Consider the following 8,155-nt stretch of genomic DNA (forward strand, 5'->3'; position numbering starts at 1 on the left):
TTTTGTTAGGAAGTTACAAGGGGTCAAAGTTCAGCAGAAAATTCTCACTTTTCCAACAAAAATTACAAAACAATTGTTTTTAGGGTCCACATCACATGAGAAGTGACTCTGAGAGGCCGAGGGGACAGAAAATACCCAAATGTGACCCCATTGTAAAAACTGCACCCCTCACACTGCTCAACAGCACTTCAAAGAAGTTTATTAACCCTTCAGGGGCTTCACAGGAATTAAAGCAATGTGGAACGAAAAAATGAAATGTATTTATTTATTTTTACACAAAAATGTTAGTTTAGCCCCAAATTTAGCATTTTCACAAGGGTAACAAGAGATAATGCACTGTACAATTTATTGTGCAATTTGTCCTGAGTACGCCGATACCACATATGTGGTGGAAATCTACTGTTTGGGCGCACGGCAGGGCTTGGAAGGGAAGGAATGTGGTGGAAATCTACTGTTTGTGCGCACGGCAGGGCTTGGAAGGGAAGGAATGTGGTGGAAATCTACTGTTTGTGCGCACGGCAGAGCTTGGAAGGGAAGGAATGTGGTGGAAATCTACTGTTTGGGCGCTCGGCAGGGCTCAGAAGGGAAGGAATGTGGTGAAAATCTACTGTTTGGGCGCACGGCAGGGCTCGGAAGGGAAGGAATGTGGTGGAAATCTACTGTTTGGGCGCACGGCAGGGCTCGGAAGGGAAGGAATGTGGTGGAAATCTACTGTTTGGGCGCTCGACAGGGCACAGAAGGGAAGGAATGTGGTGGAAATCTACTGTTTGGGCGCACGGCAGTGCTCGGAAGGGAAGGAATGTGGTGGAAATCTACTGCTTGGGCGCACGGCAGGGCTCGGAAGGGAAGGAATGTGGTGGAAATCTACTGTTTGGGCGCACGGCAGGGCTCGGAAGGGAAGGAATGTGGTGGAAATCTACTGTTTGGGCGCTCGGCAGGGCTCGGAAGGGAAGGAATGTGGTGGAAATCTACTGTTTGGGCGCACGGCAGTGCTCGGAAGGGAAGGAATGTGGTGGAAATCTACTGTTTGTGCACACGGCAGGGCTTGGAAGGGAAGGAATGTGGTGGAAATCTACTGTTTGTGCGCACGGCAGTGCTCGGAAGGGAAGGAATGTGGTGGAAATCTACTGCTTGGGCGCACGTCAGGGCTCGGAAGGGAAGGAATGTGGTGGAAATCTACTGTTTGGGCGCACGGCAGGGCTCGGAAGGGAAGGAATGTGGTGGAAATCTACTGTTTGGGCGCACAGCAGGGCTCGGAAGGGAAGGAATGTGGTGGAAATCTACTGTTTGGGCGCACGGCGGGGCTTGGAAGGGAAGGAATGGTGGAAATCTACTGTTTGGGTGCACGGCAGGGCTTGGAAGGGAAGAAATGTGGTGGAAATCTACTGTTTGGGCGCTCGGCAGGGCTCGGAAGGGAAGGAATGTGGTGGAAATCTACTGTTTGTGTGCACGGCAGGGCTCGGAAGGGAAGGAATGTGGTGGAAATCTACTGTTTGGGCGCTCGGCAGGGCTCGGAAGGGAAGGAATGTGGTGGAAATCTTCTGTTTGGGCGCACGGCAGTGCTCGGAAGGGAAGGAATGTGGTGGAAATCTACTGTTTGGGCGCACGGCAGGGCTCGGAAGGGAAGGAATGTGGTGGAATCTACTGTTTGGGCGCACGGCAGGTCTCGGAAGGGAAGGAATGTGGTGGAAATCTACTGTTTGGGCGCATGGCAGGACTCGGAAGGGAAGGAATGTGATGGAAATCTACTGTTTGGGCGCACGGCAGGGCTCGGAAGGGAAGGAGCATCATTTCAATTTTTGAAAGGAAAATTAGCTGGAATCATTAGCGGATGCCATGTTGCGTTTGGAGACCCCCTGAGGTGCCTAAACAATGGAGCTCCCCCACAAGTGACCCCATTTTGGAAATTAGACCCCTCAATGAATTTATTTACATTTTTGGTGAGCTCATTGAGCCCATGGGAGCTTCACAGAAGTTTATAACGTTGAGCCATGAAAATAAAAAAAATACATTTTTACCACAAAATTGTTAATTCAACCAGGTAGCTTTTTTTTTCCACAAGGGTATCAGGAAGAAATGCGCTATAAAATGTATTGTGCAATGTCTCCTGAGTTCACTGATACCTGAAAAGTGGTGGAAAGCAATTATTTGGGTGCACGGCAGGGCTCGGAAGGGAAAGAGCGCCATTTGACTGCAATATTAACTGGAATCATTAGCGGACTCCATGTCACACTTGGATACCCCCTGATGTGCCTAAACAGTGGAGCTCCCTCACAAGTGACCCCATTTTGGAAACAACCCCTCAAGGAATTTATGTAGACGGTTGGTGAGCACCTTGAATCCTCGGGGGCTTCACAGAATTTTAGAATGTTGAGTCGTGAAAATAAAACAATACATTTTTAACCTCAAAAATGTTGCAGTAACCCCAAATTCTGACCTTCTACACCTTTGGAAGCGAGGTGTTAAGAAGCAGGGGGAGCGTGGAAGATTCGGCCTACACCCTCCACTACCCCCAATGTGAACACATTACACTCTCCATTGTGTCCAACGTAAGGGACCTTACATCCGAATGTGCGCAGCATGAACTGGATCCCATTCTGCATCATCCAATGGGAACTCCTACAATATCAGAGCTATACTTAACCCCTTCACCCCCGGGGGATTTTCCGTTTTTGTTGTTTGCTCCCCTTCTTCCGAGAGCCGTTACTTTTTTATTTTTCCGTCAGTCTTCCCATGTGAGGGCTTATTTTTTGCGGGATGAGTTGTACTTTAAAATGAAATCATGAGTTTTACCATACAGTGTAAGGGAAGACAGCAAAAAATTCAAATGCGGAAAAATTGCAAAAAAAGTGCGATAGCACAATTGTTTTTGGGATATTTTATTCACAGTGTTCACTATATGGTAACACTGATGTGTCACTGTCATGCTGTGGGATCTGTACTGGGAGCAGTGGGGACCGCAGGGATCTGTACTGGGAGCATTGGGGACCGCAGGCATCTGTACTGGGAGCAGTGGGGATTGCAGGGATCTGTGCTTGGAGCAGTGGAGACCGCAGGGATCTGTACTGGGAGCAGTGGGGGCCACAGGGATCTGTACTGGGAGCAGTGGGGGCCGCAGGGATCTGTACTGGGAGCAGTGGGGGCCGCAGGGATCTGTACTGGGAGCAGTGGGGGCCGCAGGGATCTGTACTGGGAGCAGTGGGGGCCGCAGGGATCTGTGCTGGGAGCAGTGGGGACCGCAGGGATCTGTACTGGGAGCAGTGGAGACCGCAGGGATCTGTACTGGGAGCAGTGGGGGCCGCAGGGATCTGTACTGGGAGCAGTGGGGACCGCAGGGATCTGTACTGGGAGCAGTGGGGGCCGCAGGGATCTGTACTGGGAGCAGTGGGGGCCGCAGGGATCTGTACTGGGAGCAGTGGGGACCGCAGGGATCTGTACTGGGAGCAGTGGGGACCGCAGGGATCTGTACTGGGAGCAGTGGAGACCGCAGGGATCTGTACTGGGAGCAGTGGGGGCCGCAGGGATCTGTACTGGGAGTAGTGGGGGCCGCAGGGATCTGTACTGGGAGCAGTGGGGAATGCAGGGATCTGTACTGGGAGCAGTGGGGACCGCAGGGATCTGTACTGGGAGCAGTGGGGACCGCAGGGATCTGTACTGGGAGCAGTGGGGGCCGCAGAGATCTGTACTGGGAGCAGTGGGGGCCGCAGGGATCTGTACTGGGAGCAGTGGAGACCGCAGGGATCTGTACTGGGAGCAGTGGGGAGCGCAAGGATCTGTACTGGGAGCAGTGGGGACCGCAGGGATCTGTACTGGAAGCAGTGGGGGCCACAGGGATCTGTACTGGGAGCAGTGGGGGCCGCAGGGATCTGTACTGGGAGCAGTGGGGACCGCAGGGGTCTGTACTGGGAGCAGTGGGGGCCGCAGGGATCTGTACTGGGAGCAGTGGGGGCCGCAGGGATCTGTGCTGGGAGCAGTGGGGACCGCAGGGATCTGTACTGGGAGCAGTGGAGACCGCAGGGATCTGTACTGGGAGCAGTGGGGGCCGCAGGGATCTGTACTGGGAGCAGTGGAGACCGCAGGGATCTGTACTGGGAGCAGTGGGGGCCGCAGGGGTCTGTACTGGGAGCAGTGGGGAGCGCAGGGATCTGTACTGGGAGCAGTGGGGACCGCAGGGGTCTGTACTGGGAGCAGTGGGGAGCGCAGGGATCTGTACTGGGAGCAGTGGGGACCGCAGGGATCTGTGCTGGGAGCAGTGGGGGCCGCAGGGATCTGTACTGGGAGCAGTGGGGACCGCAGGGATCTGTACTGGGAGCAGTGGGGGCCGCAGGGATCTGTACTGGGAGCAGTGGGGGCCGCAGGGATCTGTACTGGGAGCAGTGGGGACCGCAGGGATCTGTACTGGGAGCAGTGGGGACCGCAGGGATCTGTACTGGGAGCAGTGGAGACCGCAGGGATCTGTACTGGGAGCAGTGGGGGCCGCAGGGATCTGTACTGGGAGTAGTGGGGGCCGCAGGGATCTGTACTGGGAGCAGTGGGGAATGCAGGGATCTGTACTGGGAGCAGTGGGGACCGCAGGGATCTGTACTGGGAGCAGTGGGGACCGCAGGGATCTGTACTGGGAGCAGTGGGGGCCGCAGAGATCTGTACTGGGAGCAGTGGGGGCCGCAGGGATCTGTACTGGGAGCAGTGGGGGCTGCAGGGATCTGTACTGGGAGCAGTGGGGGCCGCAGGGTTCTGTACTGGGAGCAGTGGGGACCGCAGGGATCTGTACTGGGAGCAGTGGGGGCCGCAGGGATCTGTACTGGGAGCAGTGGGGACTGCAGGGATCTGTACTGAGAGCAGTGGGGGCCGCAGGGATCTGTACTGGGAGCAGTGGGGGCCGCAGGGATCTATACTGGGAGCAGTGTGGACCGCAGGGATCTGTACTGGGAGCAGTGGGGGCCGCAGGGATCTATACTGGGAGCAGTGGGGACCGCAGGGATCTGTACTGGGAGCAGTGGGGGCCGCAGGGATCTGTACTGGGAGCAGTGGGGGCCGCAGGGATCTGTACTGGGAGCAGTGGGGACCGCAGGGATCTGTACTGGGAGCAGTGGGGACCGCAGGGATCTGTACTGGGAGCAGTGGGGACCGCAGGGATCTGTACTGGGAGCAGTGGGGGCCGCAGGGTTCTGTACTGGGAGCAGTGGGGGCCGCAGGGATCTGTACTGGGAGCAGTGGAGACCGCAGGGATCTGTACTGGGAGCAGTGGGGGCCGCAGGGATCTGTACTGGGAGCAGTGGGGACTGCAGGGATCTGTACTGGGAGCAGTGGGGGCCGCAGGGATCTGTACTGGGAGCAGTGGGGGCCGCAGGGATCTGTGCTGGCAGCAGGGGGGGGGCCGCAGGGATCTGTACTGGGAGTAGTGGGTGCCGCAGGGATCTGTACTGGGAGTAGTGGGTGCCGCAGGGATCTGTACTGGGAGCAGTGGGGGCCGCAGGGATCTGTACTGGGAGCAGTGGGGACCGCAGGGATCTGTACTGGGAGCAGTGGGGGCCGCAGGGATCTGTACTGGAAGCAGTGGGGGCTGCAGGGATCTGTACTGGGAGCAGTGGGGACCGCAGGGATCTGTACTGGGAGCAGTGGGGACCGCAGGGATCTGTACTGAGAGCAGTGGGGGCCGCAGGGATCTGTACTGGGAGCAGTGGGGGCCGCAGGGATCTATACTGGGAGCAGTGTGGACCGCAGGGATCTGTACTGGGAGCAGTGGGGGCCGCAGGGATCTATACTGGGAGCAGTGGGGACCGCAGGGATCTGTACTGGGAGCAGTGGGGGCCGCAGGGATCTGTACTGGGAGCCGTGGGGACCGCAGGGATCTGTACTGGGAGCAGTGGGGGCCGCAGGGATCTGTACTGGGAGTAGTGGGGGCCGCAGGAAACTGTACTGGGAGCAGTGGGGCACCGCAGGGATCTGTACTGGGAGCAGTGGGGACCGCAGGGATCTGTACTGGGAGCAGTGGGGGCCGCAGGGATCTGTACTGGGAGCAGTGGGGGCCGCAGGGATCTGTACTGGGAGCAGTGGGGGCCGCAGGGATCTGTACTGGGAGCAGTGGGGGCCGCAGGGATCTGTACTGGGAGCAGTGGGGGCCGCAGGGATCTGTACTGGGAGCAGTGGGGACCGCAGGGATCTGTACTGGGAGCAGTGGGGACCGCAGGGATCTGTACTGAGAGCAGTGGGGGCCGCAGGGATCTGTACTGGGAGCAGTGGGGGCCGCAGGGATCTGTACTGGGAGCAGTGTGGACCGCAGGGATCTGTACTGGGAGCAGTGGGGGCCGCAGGGATCTATACTGGGAGCAGTGGGGACCGCAGGGATCTGTACTGGGAGCAGTGGGGACCGCAGGGATCTGTACTGGGAGCAGTGGGGGCCGCAGGAAACTGTACTGGGAGCAGTGGGGCACCGCAGGGATCTGTACTGGGAGCAGTGGGGACCGCAGGGATCTGTACTGGGAGCAGTGGGGGCCGCAGGGATCTGTACTGGGAGCAGTGGGGGCCGCAGGGATCTGTACTGGGAGCAGTGGGGGCCGCAGGGATCTGTACTGGGAGCAGTGGGGGCCGCAGGGATCTGTACTGGGAGCAGTGGGGGCCGCAGGGATCTGTACTGGGAGCAGTGGGGACCGCAGGGATCTGTACTGGGAGCAGTGGGGGCCGCAGGGATCTGTACTGGGAGCAGTGGGGGGCCGCAGGGATCTGTACTGGAAGCAGTGGGGACCGCAGGGATCTGTACTGGGAGCAGTGGGGGCCGCAGGGATCTGTACTGGGGGCAGTGGGGACTGCAGGGATCTGTACTGGGAGCAGTGGGGACCGCAGGGATCTGTACTGGGAGCAGTGGGGGCCGCAGGGATCTGTACTGGGAGCAGTGGGGGCCGCAGGGATCTGTACTGGGAGCAGTGGGGGCCGCAGGGATCTGTACTGGGAGCAGTGGGGGCCGCAGGGATCTGTACTGGGGGCAGTGGGGACTGCAGGGATCTGTACTGGAAGCAGTGGGGACTGCAGGGATCTGTACTGGGAGCAGTGGGGGCCGCAGGGATCTGTACTGGGAGCAGTGGGGACCGCAGGGATCTGTACTGGGAGCAGTGGGGGCCGCAGGGATCTGTACTGGGAGCAGTGGGGGGCCGCAGGGATCTGTACTGGAAGCAGTGGGGGCTGCAGGGATCTGTACTGGAAGCAGTGGGGACCGCAGGGATCTGTACTGGGAGCAGTGGGGGCCGCAGGGATCTGTACTGGGTGCAGTGGGGGCCGCAGGGATCTGTACTGGGAGCAGTGGGGGCCGCAGGGGTCTGTACTGGGAGCAGTGGGGGCCGCAGGGATCTGTACTGGGAGCAGTGGGGATCGCAGGGATCTGTACTGGGAGCAGTGGGGAACGCAGGGATCTGTACTGGGAGCAGTGGGGACCGCAGGGATCTGTACTGGGAGCAGTGGGGGCCGCTGGGATCTGTACTGGGAGCAGTGGGGGCCGCTGGGATCTATACTGGGAGCAGTGGGGGCCGCAGGGATCTGTACTGAGAGCAGTGGGGGCCGCAGGGATCAGTGCTGGGAGCAGTGGGGACCGCAGGGATCTGTGCTGGGAGCAGTGGGGACCGCAGGGATCTGTACTGGGAGCAGTGGGGACCGCAGGGATCTGTACTGGGAGCAGTGGGGTCGCAGGGATCTATACTGGGAGCAGTGGGGGCCGCCGGGATCTGTACTGGGAGCAGTGGGGACCGCAGGGATCTGTACTGGGAGCAGTGGGGGCCGCAGGGATCTGTACTGGGAGCAGTGGGGGCCGCAGGGATCTGTACTGGGAGCAGTGGGGGCCGCAGGGATCTGTACTGGGAGCAGTGGGGACCGCAGGGATCTGTACTGGGAGCAGTGGGGACCGCAGGGATCTGTACTGGGAGCAGTGGGGACCGCAGGGATCTGTACTGGGAGCAGTGGGGAGCGCAGGGATCTGTACTGGGAGCAGTGGGGACCGCAGGGATCTGTACTGGGAGCAGTGGGGACCGCAGGGATCTGTACTGGGAGCAGTGGGGACCGCAGGGATCTGTACTGGGAGCAGTGGGGAGCGCAGGGATCTGTACTGGGAGCAGTGGGGGCCGCAGGGATCTGTACTGGGAGCAGTGGGGGCCGCAGGGATCTGTAC

Source organism: Anomaloglossus baeobatrachus, chromosome 4, assembly GCF_048569485.1.
Source record: "Anomaloglossus baeobatrachus isolate aAnoBae1 chromosome 4, aAnoBae1.hap1, whole genome shotgun sequence".
In the NCBI taxonomy this organism is placed as follows: domain Eukaryota; kingdom Metazoa; phylum Chordata; class Amphibia; order Anura; family Aromobatidae; genus Anomaloglossus; species Anomaloglossus baeobatrachus.